Below are 15,158 nucleotides of genomic sequence, written 5' to 3'. Positions count from 1 at the left end.
TGTGTGTCAATTTCCGACCACACTGCCAAACAGGTACTTAGCTGGAAAACACTGGAAGAATAGATTAAGCCCGAATGACCTGTAAACAAAAAGAAAAGACTCCAGCGGTGGTTCGTCCACCCAGGGGCACTCCGACGATCAAGTCAGTTATCTCTCAAAGATAGCAAAAGTGCTTAACTCACTATTCAAAATACAAAAAGCGTACCTTAGACCCACGAGGGTGCCTCTCTTTTATAGCCAACACTGACCTAATCCCAATAGAAGCCTAGCTTCAATGGTCTCTGGCTCAATGCTAATCCAGGACTCCCAGTTAGATTGGGATAAACTCTCTAAGAGTCTTATCTTTACCCAAACTGAAGTCCTCTCTCATTCTAGGACTCTTGTCCCTTATTCGCTTATCTCGAATTCCGGTATCTTCGCAGATAATCTCGGCCTAGCCAACATTATCTTGGCGTCATGTCCAAGACACGTGGCACCTCGGTTGGCACTCCAGTACCACCTCGGCCACGTGTTGTTTATTCAAAAATCATGTCCCCACATTTCTGATTGAAACATGACGAATAACTTAGATTTATTATATGGCAGAGTTTCTACTTGCATATAATAGAGTTGAACTAAGTTGGCGATGTTTCTATTTGAAAATGACGAATAACTTAGACTTATTATATGGCAGAGTTTTTACTTGCATGGGGTTGTTTGGGATGATCTAAATAAGTGCACTTTTTGTCTTTTTACGAAAAGATGTGCAAAAAAGTAGAGAGGTGATGTGATGGAAAAAAGATAAAAAGATAAAAAGATGGATTATTTAGGGGATGCCAAAAGTTGAATTAACCTATATCAGTTAGATTAATAGGGAGACCGAGGTTAATGACCTCGGCTAGCCTCTGTTTGAATCTGATCTCGATGACAAGATCAATGCCACATGCTTAATGAGAACCCAAGTGGAACTTAAGTTCATATTAGGGGGCAGAGAGTTGAGAATAATGCTTGGAAGTTGGAGTTTACATGCTAAAACTGGTTTAACATTTGTTGAAATTTTGAGAAGAATTTACAAGTTGAAGTTAATCCAAAGTTATTTCTAAAGAAGTATCTGTAAAATATTGCCGAGATTACCATATTACCAAGATTTGAAAAATAGTGGAAGACAGAAGCCTTGGTAAGTAAGAGTGAGTCGGCAAATAGTAAATAACACCTGCGAAAATAATATCAAAAATATTTTCAACTGTTAGTTCAAGGCCGAGATAAAACTACTAGTAAGTATATCCGAGGTATTTTACCCCGGAAAAATTACACAGTTAAGGTGTACTTTGAAGAAACATGCAAAATATTCTAAGCATGGAAGCATACAAGATAGACAAGCATTCAAACACTTAGTAAAAGAAAGAGGAAGCTGTACTTGCATTAAAAGAAGAAAAAAGGCACTTCGGCCTGACAAAGAGATTACTTGTTCGGGTTACAAAGGAGGCACGTTGACCAAATTAAAGATAACAATTGTTTCAAAAGTAAGGAAAAAAGTACAAGGTACAAAAAACAACGAAAAAGATTATAACAAGACTACTCGGTAGGCTGGGTCTCGGTTCCAGAAGACAGTTGGGAAGACTTCTCGGCAGCCTTCTCAGCCTCGAGCTTAGCGTCGATCTCTTGAAGAGTCAGATCGATGCTCTTCTCGGTGATAGGCACCTCGGAGGTTGTCTTATGGGATGAGGCACCCTTTGAGACTTTATCTTCCTCATCCTGAGTTAAGTCAACTTGCTCATTCAAAGTTGAGGACTTGGCCCCTGGAGCCTCTTCCGTCTTCTCGGCCTCAGCTTCCTCCTCGGACTCAGCCTTGAATTGGCTTGGAGTAGGGGGGAATGGCGGAACGAGTCGGCTTTTGTCTTTAAGAGGGGAGTCCTCAGGGACAACCAGTTCTTTCAAAGCAGCCATCCAACCAAGGGTGAAACCCTCGTTGCATGCCTGTTTTACTTGCTTCTTGTAGTCTTTTTTGACGTCAGCCACCCTCTCGGCGTATGCCTTCTCATCTACCGCCTTGATCTTGGCCTCTTTTATGGCCAAGGCATCTTGAAGCTCTTTTTGGGCCTCGATCATCTTTGCTTCGGCCTCTTTCTTTTCAGCCGCGAGGACCTTGGCAATGGCCTCTGCAGCATCAGCCTTTTCCTTGGCTTCATCCTGAGCCTTCTTGGCTGCCTCGGCCTGATCTGTCAAGGTTTTCATCTTTGCCTCGGCCTTGTTGATGGTCTTCTGCAAGCCAACAGCCTCCCTGGTCTTGTTGGCCAACTCCTTCTTGATAGCAAAGGCTTGCATTGCAAAGGAGTGGCTATATTGGATCGCCTAGAAGAAATGGAAAAAACAAATGTTAGTAAAAATTCTCTAAGTATAAAAAGACAGAAGTGGAGAGTACCAAGTGATGGGGGCTTACCTGTACGGAGCGCTACAGCATCAAAGCAAAATTTTCATACTCACTCATCTCGGCATTGCGATTGAGATCATTGGGAAGGAGCAAGGCGGTAGAGAGGGCAACGCCGACTTCAATGTCGTCGGCACTGTCGTAAGCTCTGACCGGCTTGTCCTCGATGGTGATTGGGGGAGCCCAGGGGGCATTAGACTTCAGAGAGCCCGAGGTTGTTGCCGACTCGAACCTCAGTCTCTTTGACCTGGTTGACTCAGAGGGTGCGGCCTCGGCGGGCCTCTTTTTAGCCACTAAGGCACTTTTTTCCACCTCAGCAATTTAGGAGATCGGCAAGGTGTCCTCAGAGTCAATCTAAGTTACCGTTTCCTTGGGTTGTGCTTTCTTCAGCCTTTTGGGCTTTGGTTGAGATTGGGATGGTGATGGTTGTGCCGTAATAGTGGTGGGGATGTTGGCTAGAAGGTCATCTGCTATAGCCTTCTTACGACCCATCTTGGCAGCGGCTACAGTTTTACGTTGAAATTTGCGTTGCGAATGTGGGATTAGTTGTGGAGCGGAGGTTGATGGTTGCTCTGCTAGATCAGAAGTTTATCCTTGGTCAGGCCTTAACGATTCAGCTTGTGGAGTTGTAGCTGATCGAGGAGACTTGCTCTTGCTTTTCCTTGGGACGTCGGGAAGTACAGATCTGTAAGTTGGGATAAAATTCAAAAGTAAAGGAGCCTTGCGCTTGTTAATAGGCAAGTCCAGTAGCTTCTTGAAATCCTTGTTGGGGTAGAAGTTTTTTCGGAAGTCCTTCGGGGGCTGAGGAAGAATTGCAGAGACAAAACGAACGGACGTCAACACATGCAAGAATATCAAAATAAGAAAGACTTAAAAGCTAGAAAAAGTGACACTTGGCTTTTACCGTCTCCCTCTCTGAAAACTGTTCGGCTTAGAGGATAGAGGTGAAGGTCATCAACTGGTTGAAACTCCCAGTTGCCCGAGACAATGAAGTAATCGTCTCAAGCACCCTTGTTTGAGTCTGGGAGGTCGGCAACGAATTTGTATTCTGTCGACCTCGGCTTAAGGTAGTAGATGTAACCTTTCTCTAACTTAAGGCCACACATGGTGTAGCAGTATTGGATGTCGGCAAGGGTAACCCTAGCGTTCTCTCTTTTGGCTAAGGCAATTATGCCATTGATAACTCGGTAAGAGTTAATGGCAAGCTACATTGGGTTCAGTTTGTAGTAGTGTAGAACTTCTCAGAAAAGGATGTCAAGTGGGAGCCTAAGTCCACACTCTAGAAAGGCTACCACTGGGAAAGGCATGGAATCTATTTTGGGCATGATGGAGTCGTCCTTCCCAGCCAACCTAAGATGAACGTCGACAGGGATGGAAAACTCCTACCTAAAGTATTCTAACTTGGTTGGGGTATTTACTCTCCACCTGAACATACCCATAATGTCGGCTAAATAGGAAGGGTGTTGATTTTAGAAGAAAGTGTTTTTTGGGGTTTTAAGGACCTCGGCTTAAACTCAAAACGGATGCTGGGGCAAGGGTTTTTGAGGATCTGAAGGAAATTTGTTTCAATTCTTCCTAAAATCTGGAAGTTCTAAAGGTAAATCCCAAAACCTAAGTCTATGGAAACAAAAATTGAAGGCAAGAATCTGGAAAACACACAGAAAATAGAAACAAAAACAAGAACATGATTCAGACTTAAGAAAATGAGTAAGAACTCAAAGAACACTGAGTACAGTTTGTACAGGTGAACTAGGTCAGGAACAGTGGCAAAATAAGCAAGTGTATGAACAATGTGTACATAAAGGTCATAGATCAAAAGTAGATCGAATAAACATGCGAATGATGAAGTTTAAATCACAGACAGAGACTGAAGAACATGAATGTGTTCGTCATGGCAAGTAAGCAGAGGCAACAGAAGTATGAAAAACTTAAGAAGGGGGAAAAAGTAACTCACTAAAGAACAAGAAGCCGGAGTGAGATACGCTGGAGTCAGATGATAACAGCGATCAGAGAAGGGCAGCAAAAGTCTCGTCGGAGGAGGTGAACGGAGTGGTTGCAGACCTTGAGAGTTTGAAACAATGGAGGATTTGAGAGTAGAAAGAGAGTGTTTGCAGAAAAATGATGGTGAAAAAGTGAAAAGACAGAGAGAGAGAGATGTAGTTTTGATCAAACACATGAAATGGCGGCAAAAACGCAATTACTATGCTTAGGATGACGTGCTTGTCAGACGGCGCACGCAAGAGCGATGCGACTTGATGGCGCGTGTCGAGAACGGCTCAGTAGGGGAAGGACGCGTGGCAGAAACGGTTGAAATTCTGTGCGTGACAGCTCATACACGTGTTGAACTCTTGGAGTTCTTGATTTAATAGAGCAAGATCTCGGTTATGGGTATGATCTCGGCCAAAGAACTTGAAAAAATTTGGGGTTTTGGTTCTAAGGCATTGACAAAACAGACTAAGTCTTGGTCGTATTAAGCCCACGTATGATGACCTCGGTAATAAAAGACAAAGTGAGCTTAGCCGATGTGCTAAATAGAAAAAAAGATATAGGTTCCATCGCCTCAGGATGGCGAGATAATAGAACCTATGGGGCAGTTGTGGATTCTATTTTATATGAGTCTGCACAGCTCATTGGACAACTATATTTATGTATTTGCTTTCGCTAGCCCCTTAATTCTGTTAATCAGTTCAGAGGCCTTCAGTAATCCAAGGATTACTGGTCGGTTATGATGCTAAACCTATAGGGGTGGGTTTGCGTCGTGACAATCTTTCTAACTAGTTTCTGTTTTGGCTTAGAGTACTCGGTGAGTTTTACGTTTTAACATACTTGTATAAGTGTGATTGCCATGTTGCCATGATTAACACGCTTGTTATGAGGCTATGTGCTTAAATGCTAAACTGCATGAATGCCTGTGGATGAAGGCTTGTTGTTTGGATTGGAACGATTCAACGAATGTATGTTTTAAGCCCACTTTGTTGAGTGGCAAATCAACAATCTTTAAGCCCACTTGAGGTGGCAAATTCAAATCCTTTTCACAAACAAACATGAGTTGAATTGTTTCAAGTCTTGCAAACTAGTCTATACTTGCTTGTGCGCATCACATAGTAAAGCTAGTTTAATAATCAAAATAAGAACACATAATGTTTATAAAACTCATATCATGATTAGTAGAGGTCGATCTTTGATCGGGCGAGCGGGGGTGCTTAATTCATGACCTTCCCCCCTCATACCCAAGTTCCCAAGCCGAGGCAACTTTGGTGATAAAGGACACATGGCCTTCGACACGAGTCAAGGTTTCTTAAATTTTTCAAAAATAAAATATTTAAATGGCGACTCTGTATCTGGCAAAGCAGTCTAATTTTGGCATTATTTGATTTAAAATCGATTTTCCAAAAAGATTTGCTAGATTCGGACTATTTATCAGTTTCACATTACACTTGTGAGACTAGATTCAGAACCGCGGGAGTCCGAACTGTGAGGCCTTTCATTTCAAACCTTTCCGAAAGGCGGGGCGCGGAAAAAGGCGAGTCTACAATTATGGACTACCATCCTTATCTAATCCTTCTCAGAAGGCCTTGTGGTCATCATTAAGGCCTTAGCTCTCTACCTCGTCACAGATTCCGAAAAGTCCTCCTTCGACTCTTGGCGCGTTGCCTCGAGATCACGAATTGTGACCTCGATTTGTGTATTGTACGAATATTGTGCGATGAAGGCCTCGGCCATCTCCTCCCAATTTTGCTTAACAAAATCCTCCAACTTCGCATACCAAATAATCACTATACCAGACATGGTACGGCCAAATAGTGACAGCTTTTGTAATCTAGTCAGGCTCATCGGCTACAAGATGTCTGAAAACAACCGTAGATGAACCATGGGATCTTTGGAGCCGTCGAACCGGTTGATGTGCGACATTTTGAACCGATCTAGCAATGTCACTGCAAAGTCGGTATACTTATCTTCTATATCGAGAATGAAGTTAACACCCTGTGCTCTCTTGAATAGTTTCTCCAGTTTATTAACCTTAAGCATAGTCGGGTCCACCTCAAACTCAAATTGAGCCTCAGTTTGATACACAGGTGCTTTGGAGGCTTGTGCTGGGATCGGCTCTGCTGGATTGCCCTGATTTTCTTGGACATTAGCAGTATGGGCAGTGGCTCCGGGTGCAGGGATACTCGTGGGAGGTGCATGGGATGCAGAGGCCGCTACCGGCTATGGTTGTTATTGTTGTAACCTGTTTATTACCTCAGCCTGACGGGCTATGACCTCAGCCTAACAGGCAACATCTTGATGTAGGGTTTCAACTGTTTGCTGAAGATGATGTATCAATTCCTCCATACTGACTGGGGGATACTGTGTCATCGGAATAGGCGAGTAATCTTATATTGGACTAGAGGTAAAAGATTGTCCTTGAACCTGACTGGATACAGGTGAATTGAGGGGTGACTGTTGTAAAAACTGGACCGGTGAACTCTGCATGACTTTCCTTTGTCTTGTAACCAATGGGAGTGAAGTAAACACCGGTTGTCCTCGAACAAGATCTCCAGCTTTGCAAAGCCTTCTGACTCGGGTCCAGAGTACTCAGGGGATATCCTAACTTTTTAAAGCTATGGTGTTAAACTACCTAGTAAAAAGAAATAAAGCAAAAAAAAATAGTAATCAGAAATTGCACAGCACCTTAGCTAATGATGTTACAAACACAGATGTAATCAAAGTTGTAGAACTGCACTCAACACTGAATTCTGCCCCAAAAACAGATACCAAACTCGCAACTGATGTGCACATTTCTGTACAATTTCACTGTAAAGCACATACCAGTTAAGTGAGAACCAAAACACCCCTATGAGAGGATAGGGTTACCCTATCCTAGTTTCGTCAAGAACTAGGGTTCACTATTCAAACAAAGCATCTTCACACAATTCTATATTCGGGTAAGTATCCTGTCCTAGTTTGGAACAGTCTCTATGACTTTTCGATATGTAACTAGGTTGAATGGTCAAAGAGTACCTCAGCAAGACTACCTAATATACCTCTCACACCTAACACCGAGAAGTGAAAGGAGAATCAAACGGTACAGCGGTAATCCAGATCCAAGGGTTGTGTTCCTATCATGGCAGAGCCCATGACTAGTCAGCCTTTTGGCAAGCTTTTAAGCAAGCCTCCAGTAAACCGTTCAAGAATAGCAGATGGCAAGCAAAGTGACTTAAGCGCACCAATGCAAATGCAATGCAAAGAAACATATAAGTGTAGATAAAATTTCACATCATGAATTTCTAGTCAAGTTCTCTAATTTCCCCAGCAGAGCTGTCAGAAACTGTAACTCGACTTTTCGTGCCCCCTTTCGGAAGATGAATAAGCCCTATAGTATCGGACTCCCGCGGTTCTGAATCTGATCTCACAAGTGCAATGTGAAATAGATAAATACCAAAGAGTCCAAATCCGACAAATCTTTTAGAAAATCGATTTTGAATCAAATTGCCAAAAATTGACTGTTTTGCCAGATACAGAGTCGCCACCTAAATATTTTTAAGAAAGTTAGGAAACTCATAACTTGTGCCAAAGGCCACGTGTCCGTCATCACCAAGATTGTCTCGACTCGAGAACTTAGGTACGAGAGGAGAAGGTCATGAATTGAGCACCCCGGCTTGCCTGATCAAAAGATCAGCCTCTACTAATCATGATGTGAATCTTATTTATATTATAAGCTCTTGTTCCGATTATTAAGCTAGCATTACTATGTGATACGCACACATATAAGTATAGACTAATTTGCAAAAATTGAAACACTTGATTTCATGTTTGTTTTGAAATATGTACCACTTGAAAAAGTGATCGCGTATGAACATTTACTGAAATTATTCTAATTCAAGCAATTAGCCTTTATCCACAGGTATTCAAACAGTTTATCACTTAAGCAATTAGCCTCATGGCAAGCATGATAGACATGGCAACAATCACACTCATGCGATATGCTAAAGTACAAAAATACTCACCTAGTACTCCGAGGTGAGCCAAAACAAGCAAAAGAGTTAGAAAATATGCATGATCCTAACTAATGCAACATGACTAATGCAACACATGCGATATGCAATTACTAGGCTCAGCTTACTAATATAGCATATGAATCAATTTGATAGCATACGGTCTAAGCACGTATTCAAAGAAGTATTTAAATGACAATGCAAGTTAGACTGATGCGCCGAGCTCAATGCATGCAATACAAGTGGATGCAAACATGGATTATGCTAAACAAAGCATGATGCTCTAATCTAACCATTGTAAATAGTTAAATAAAAGGGAGAAGGACGTAGGGTTGGAAGACATACACATTATTACAACATTTGTGCCTTCACACAGGAGGGTTCGAATGAACTAACTAGCTAACTAATTGAAGCTAAACTAATTAAGTAGTTATTACAAACCCAAATGAATAATTTAGCTAAACTACTTAATTAATTATTATAACAAATTAATTAACTATTCTAGCTAACTAACTATTACAACAAATCAAAATGAACAAATTATTTACATGAAAACAACGTAAAAAGGGTGCTAAGCTAGTTATTCTAATTACTCCGCCTCGGGAAACGAGGAATCCTCATGCATGCACGAACTTTCCATTCAAAAAAGCCACTGTTTCTGCTGTCAAATGCCTCTGTTGCACAGTAGAACACTTGCACTAATTTCCACCTCAGAACCAACTATGTTATTCTTCAAAAGTACACTGCTAGATTTTGCACTGGTGGCCGGCATGCTAGTAGTGATGGCCTGCTGGCCACAGAAGGTGGCCAGCAAGTGGCTTGCCAGCCACTGATGACTGGACTTTCCTGCTGCAACAGAGAGCAAACAGAGTAGGAACAGGGTATTCTCAAGGGTTTGTTTGCATAACTCACCCCTCGTTATCATCAAATAGCTCAAAAGAATAGTAAGTTTGATTCACAAACCACCAATAGATACAATTTCATTGCATGATGGCTTATGAACCAAGTGTGTAAGTTCAATGAATGCAACAAAATAAGACTCTCAAAACCACCTCCCTATCATAAAATATCAAGGGAAGTAGTTGACAATGAATCTTGAACCGTTTTCATCACAAATGAGTATAAAACGACTCAAGACTCAAGGGTTCAATTAACGTCCGATTGAACCCTAACCAAATTACTATCTTGCACCTTTTTATTTACCAATTTTATTACTCCATTTTAGTTACCTTTCAATTCTTTAATCAATTAAGTCCAAAAGTGAGTTTAAGTCCTCTAATGGAAAGAGGGCTCAAACCAAGTGTTGCTTTGGGCATAAAAGAAACATCATACCATTGGTAATGAACCTCCAAAGGGATTAAACCATTAAGCATGACACCTCAATCTCATGCTTTAAACAAGCAACCAGTTTAAACTAACTTTCAAAGCAAAGCAAAGCAAAAGCCAAGAAATGAGGGAGGTTGCAAAAGTGATTAGGGGTGAAACAAGTATGGAAAACCATAAACAAATGCTATTAACTCAAATAGGTTGGTGGCTAAAGCCTGAACCACCAAGCCTGTGAGGATAATCACACTATAAGCATACAATATAAGGCTCAAATGCAATGAATCACTAAAAACAGTCCTAAAATAGTACTAAATAGTCCTAAAACATGCTGGAATTAACTAGAATAATAAGCTAAAACATAGATCATGCTAGGCTAGTAAGCAAAACACAAGGAGGGGTGGCTAACCCCTCTAATTTTGGACTTCAAAACAACATTTTAACCACTGAAATAACTTTAAAAATTAGTGTTTAAAAGCTCAAAAAAAGATAGTGTAAAGATGAAAAACACAAGGGTAAAGGCCTTGAGAGCAAGGTGTAAAGAAAGGTGAACCACCCCTCAACCCTTATTGGGCTTAAAACCCAAGTTTCAGCCCAAAAATACAGAGTTTATACAGCCCAAAAACAGTAGGAAAAAGAGTGATTAAAGCAAGTAGAGAAGGAAGGCTTTATACATCCTGAAGAGAAGACCAATTCTAGGCAACAAATCAAAGCAAACACACCCTTGAGAGCTCAAACAAGGTTCAAAGGTACCTCAGCTTAAAGATGGAGAGGTTTGATCAAGAGTGTATAGGCAAAAGCTTGCAAAAAGCTAAGAAATTGTAAGAGAGAGAGAGAGAGAGAGAGAGAGAGAGAATTTTTGCTCTAAAAATTCCAACCTTGAAAATGAAAGGGAAGGCCTCCTATTTATAGAAAATCATGCAACTCCCTCAGAAATATCAATACATACACGTGTAAGAAAGTACATACATCTATGCCAACTGCTGGCACAGTTGACAGAAAAATATCTACAAAAACACACTTGTGGCCGGCAACCAGAAGCAGTGGCCGGCAGGCCACAAGAGGTTGCAGGTTTGAAAATCTATGGTGTTGGTCCAAAAATAAGGCAACAGGTGTGTAGGGTTTAAAGGCTCAAAATTGTGATATTCCGCTGAGGACTTCGAGCACTTAAACGAGCATATATACTCATCATTGGGTGTGCAAGCGCTAACGTCCAAGTCGCAAGGGCGGTCAAAAATTGGGTGTCTACAATTAGCAACTGCGTTTTGAAGTTCAAGAAGGAAAATAAATATGAGTCATAGGAGGTGTTTGGCATAGATTATTTTGGCCAAATTATAGATTTTAGCTTTAAAAAAATTATTTTGGACTGTTTGGATAAATTTATTTCAAATAATTTCTGATTTAGCTACTTATTTTAACTCAAAAAATCTAACTCTAAGAAACTGGTCACCCCCTACTTTTGATTGTCAGTTTCTGTCGTGGACATGTTAATTTATAATTATACCTTTAGTTTTTTTTTTTTTAATATAAAAGACCCAAAATGGCCATAGATTATTATTTTTTTAAATGGAAAATGTGTAATATGAGTAAATAACAAAAAATAAAAATTAATTCAATTTATAACTAATAAATGTTAATTCAATTTATAATTAACAATGGGTAAAAATGCATTTACACATCAAAAAATTATTTTACAACTTATTTACCAAATACTATTCAACAATTTAAATTTATAATTAAGCAGCTTCACCAAATAGAACAATAACTTATGACAAAAGCTATAATTTTATAGTCCGTTAAGTTATAATTTATAATTTGTTTTAACAGCTATACCAAATACCCCTATAATTTAATAAGATTTACTGTAATTTATCCTAAAATAAATTATAAGCAACTGATTTAAGTTACACCAAACAGCTTCCATGATAAGAGAATTTGGGACTTACATGGTAAATTCGGAGAAACATTTTAGGAGTCTTAATTTTTTTTTTTTTTTGTTATTTGGGTAATTAAAATTTGGAAAAGAAAAATTAACAAATTTTAAGCAACCTTAACAACTTAGGTCACGTTGGTTTGGTTTTATTAGATGGAGGAGATTAAAAATATGGTGGAATTAACTGAGAAAATTATTAATATGGTGGTATTAGGTTAGAGATATAGGATAAAAAATGTTTATTTGTACACCACTAGATTAGTAATACTATATATAATATTAATATATAAAATTAATATTTTTTTAAGTTTTAGTATTTTTTCCCTCACTCAATTTATAATCTCAAGGCTTCCATGGCTTTGTTAGTCGTACTACATGGGGGGTTATTAGTACAAGGGAATAGTTAATCATCTCACTCATGTTCTCAACAAAACACTCTTTAAGTGAATTTCACATACTATTAATTCAATCATCTTTCTCAAATAGTCAAACAAACCTAACCTTAGGATAATTTCGTAATTGCACATTCCATTTCAATTTTTTTTCAAGTGATTCTACTTATATCACTACTTTACCTCTTTACACCCTCCATATGAGATTTCCCCCCCTCTCCAATTTTACCTATGTGTGAAATTACCTTTAAGGACAAAATACTAAAATTAAATATATTTTATTATCTCTTTACACCTCTTAGTCTTCAATGCCTACTCTTCTTCTTCTTTTCTTTTTTTTTTTTTTTCTCTCTTACACATCTATTTTCAAAAAGTGAGAATCATAGTATTTTGATCATACAAGAAAGCAATGAATGAAATAATTGTGGCGAAGAACCATGAAAAAAGTGAAATATTGAGTTTTTTTTATTATTATTTATTTGGTAGGTTTTTGTTTCATTTTTCTGGACTGTTCTTCGACTTTTGTTCGGTATTTCGAAATCAAACAAATTAAAATAGTCCAACATTACATTGCCGAACAAAAAATATATGTCTGGTAACCAATTGCCAAATAAAAGACACATTTTCGATAATCCAAGGCCGAATGTTTTTAATTTGTCCAGCTATTCATTACCATGTATTTCTAGTTTTATTTTTTATATTATTTATTTTTTTGATTGAAAGGATTATGATTATGCTTATACTCATTGTAATAATGTAAGTATTGTATTATTAGTGGACTCCAGTCATAAATTTATTACAGACAAGATTTGTTAAGTTTTTTTATGAATACGATTTTTTTCTTATTTTTAATTTGTATTGAGTTTTATTAATAATTTGACATATAAATGTATTTATTATTTTTAGATTTTTAGTAGTAGTCAAGTATTAATTAAATGGGTTTCTGACGTTGGGAATAATACTAGATTTGACATTGTTATAAAGACATCAGATGTCAAACAACTGGATTTGTTTTCATCACCCACATGCTAGTGGATGGGAGAAAACTTATACTACTTGTATTCATCAATTACATACGCTTGTCGATCCTGATGTAGTAACTACCGAAACCATCGATATAGAGGAATTGTGATAACATGTTTGATTGATAGATGCAAACAATGACAGATTTTATGGATGTTTGTACACTTGATATTTTTATGAATATTTTTATAGATACTTTTTATATATGATTTTATGGATGCGTATTTGATTTATGGATTTTTTTTATATGCTTGAGGGAAAAAGTAAACATTTCAACATATAGCGATAAGTGGCTAAACAAATCTATTATAATTTGACAATATGACACTAGAGTAATCTAATTTATATAGCAACGTATCACCGAATAGACACTTCACAAGTGATCTCGAATTAATTTATTGTTATCATCCAATCGAACGGCAACATATTGCTTGGAAAAAAAGTTTGTTTGGTAACATGACATTGGATTAATTCAAATTTATTAGCATTGTATTAGCGAACAGGCCTGACACAAATTAAAAATCATTTTTTGGAAAAAAAAAATTGCTCTGTAAATGTATAGCAACAAAACGTTGGAGAAATCTATTTTTTCCGGCAACATAACACCTGAGGAATGTAAATTGTTTAGCACTGTGTGACCGAACAGGCACTTCGTTGTGGGCTCCACTCAGTATCTTCCTTGCATCTTTCTCTTTCCCTTTGTTGCGTCTTTCTCTGTTCTCTTATTTTCCCTTAAAAAACTATTAGTGTAAAGAGATAAAAGAGTTTTGAAGAGTCTTACTTTAGGGTTAATTTTGGTAATATAATAAGGCCTCATTTGGGAATAGGTTATTTTAGTAACTTTTTTATTTTTTTAGCTAAAATATGAGGTATAAAATTAGTATGTTCGAAATGAATTTTTGTAGAGAGAAAAAAGAATCATTAACTTTTTGATATATATTGTTGATTTTTTAATTTTTTAATTTTTTGAGTGACTTTTAAATTTTTAAATTAAAATATTAAGTTGTCAAACGAAATCTAAAGTGTAATAAAAATCATATTTTGCTTTCGCCAATCACAAAACAGCAACAGAAGTGTATGTAACGTACTTGCTGAATAATACTTCGTTGCTCGAAAACGGTGGCTTGAAATTGGCTTGAATATACAAAACGACGTCGTTTTGTATTTTTATTTTTTTTTCTTTTCTTTTTCCTGGTTTCAAATACAAACAGACAGAGGGAAGAGAAGAGAAGAGAAGGGAAGAGGCGAGAGAGAGAGAGAAGAGAAGAGGAAGAGAGAAGAGGCGATGGCGGTGATGGCGGAGGAGGAAGAGAAGGAAGATCGACGGTAATGCCGATGGGGATCGACGGTAATGCCGATGGGTATCGCCGACCGCCTCCTCTATTTTCTCTACTTTCTTTTTTCTTTTTCTTTTTCTTTTTCTTTTTTCCCCTTTCTAGTAGATCTGAATCTGGATCTTGATCTTATTGTTGATGATGATGATGTGTTGATGAAGATGTTGTTGTTGATGATGATGATAATGTTGATGAAGATGTTGATTCTCTCTCTCTGTATTGATGTTTGTTGAAGATGATGATGTGTTGATTATCTCTCTTTCTTGTCTCCTCTTCTTATTCTTATTCTTCTTCTTTGCTGCTGCTTCTTTCTTCACCTTCATCTTCTTCATCTTCAGTAAAACAGGAAAGAAAAGTGAAAAAAATAAAAAATCACAACAATCAGTGTGTTTGGTTTGAGTTTTTTGAATTAAGTTTTTTAAAAATTGAATTTTTTGGTTTTCGTGTTTTTTTGTTTTTAGTGAATATTTTTAAAATTTTAAATATTTTTTTTATTTTTTTAGATACACCTTACTTAGATGTATCAAAAAAGTAAAAAATTTGTGAATTTTTTTTAAAAAAATTAATAAATATATAAAAATATAAAAAATGTACTGAATTCTCGTATTTATTTTTATATTTTTGGTATTTAGTGAATTTTTAAAAGATTTTTTTCAATTTTTTTTTACTTTTTAAGTATATTTATGTTAAGTATGTCTAAAAATTAAAAAAATTGCTCAAAATATTAAAAAAATTCAGTAAAAATAAAAAAACACGAAAAAGAATAAA

The 15,158-nt window shown here is 37.5% G+C and overlaps 1 protein-coding gene across 4 annotated transcripts in view; it reads left to right on the top strand.

Moving 5' to 3' along the window:
* The window catches only part of LOC114266759 (DNA mismatch repair protein MLH3-like), a 110,567-nt gene that overhangs the window by 77,653 nt on the left and 17,756 nt on the right, over positions 1-15,158 (top strand). The window lies entirely within an intron of this gene.

The sequence above is a fragment of the Camellia sinensis genome, chromosome 4 (assembly GCF_055761805.1).
Source record: "Camellia sinensis isolate YWXY chromosome 4, ASM5576180v1, whole genome shotgun sequence".
NCBI lineage: Eukaryota > Viridiplantae > Streptophyta > Magnoliopsida > Ericales > Theaceae > Camellia > Camellia sinensis.
Note: the sequence above shows the minus strand (reverse complement) of the source record. Positions and strands in the feature narration are given on the sequence as shown.